Raw genomic sequence first — 1,141 nt, 5'->3', positions numbered from 1 at the left:
AGGCACTATACTACCACATGAGGTGTGGAGTTTTCTATAAATTCTAGAGATAAGTCCCTTGTCAGCTATGTCATTGCCAAATATTTTTTCCCAATCTGTAGGTTCTCTTTTGATTCTTTTGGAGAAGTCTTTGGAAGCACATAAAAATTTAATTTTTAGAAGGTCTCATTCATCTAGTTTATCTTCAGCTGTTCGTGCATTTTGGGTTATTCTTGATAGTCTATTTATGCCATATATTAGGGCCCTAAATTTTCCCCTAGTTTTTCCTTGAGCAATTTTATAGTTTCAGGTTTCACATTTAAGTGTTTGATCCATCTGGAGTTAGTTTTTGTGAATGGTGTGAGGTACAGATCTTGTTTCATTTTTCTGCAAATGGATATCCAGTTTTGCCAGCACCTTTTATTAAACAAACATTTTCTTCCCCATTTAGTGGATTTCAGCCCTTTGTCAAAGATCAGCTGACCGTAAGTCAATTGATCTATTTCTGTGTTCTCAGTTCTATTCCATTGATCTATGTGTCTGTCGTTGTTCCAATACCAGGCAGTTTTCACTACTGTGGCTGTATAGTTGGTTTTAAGATCCAGGAGTGTGGGACCTCCTAGTTTGTTCTTCCTCTTCAATAATCCTTTGCTTACCCAAGGTCTCTTTCCTTTCAATATAAATTTAGTGATTTGTTTTTCCATATCCTTAAAGAATACTGATGGGATCTGGATTGGGATTGCATTGAATATATAGATTGCTTTGGGTAGAACTGACATTTTCACAATGTTCAGTCTTCCTATCCACGAGCATGTTATTTATGTTCTTCCATTTATGTAGATCTTTTATGGTTACTTGAAGCAGTCTTTTATGGTTTTCTTTGTACAGGTCTTTTGTGTACCTGATAAGATTTTTTTCCCAAGTATGCCACTCTTCAGAAGGAAGGCTGGGCAATCTACTTCTGTAGTACCACCTTGGATACCCAAGGAGGGGTCGCAATGGGTTGGGTCTGATTCAGTGGCAATGTGTTCGGTTTCATTTTGGTTTATTGTAAATGGTATTGATTTCCTTATTTCCTTTTCAGCAGTCTCTTTGCTGGTGTAGAGGAATCCAACTGATTTTGGATGTTGATCTTGTATCCTGCCATGGTGCTAAATCTCTC

General features: G+C 37.2%; 1 protein-coding gene across 1 annotated transcript in view; it reads left to right on the top strand.

The window, feature by feature from the left end:
- UBAC2 (UBA domain containing 2) overlaps positions 1–1,141 on the top strand; it is a 324,210-nt gene that overhangs the window by 268,557 nt on the left and 54,512 nt on the right. The gene's annotated exons all lie outside the window — the stretch shown is intronic.

The sequence above is a fragment of the Orycteropus afer genome, unplaced genomic scaffold (assembly GCF_000298275.1).
Source record: "Orycteropus afer afer isolate SDZICR_OR568_19922 unplaced genomic scaffold, OryAfe1.0 scaffold00206, whole genome shotgun sequence".
Classification (NCBI taxonomy): Eukaryota; Metazoa; Chordata; class Mammalia; order Tubulidentata; family Orycteropodidae; genus Orycteropus; species Orycteropus afer.
The sequence above is the reverse complement of the archived record's forward strand: the minus strand, read 5'-3'. Positions and strand labels throughout refer to the sequence as shown.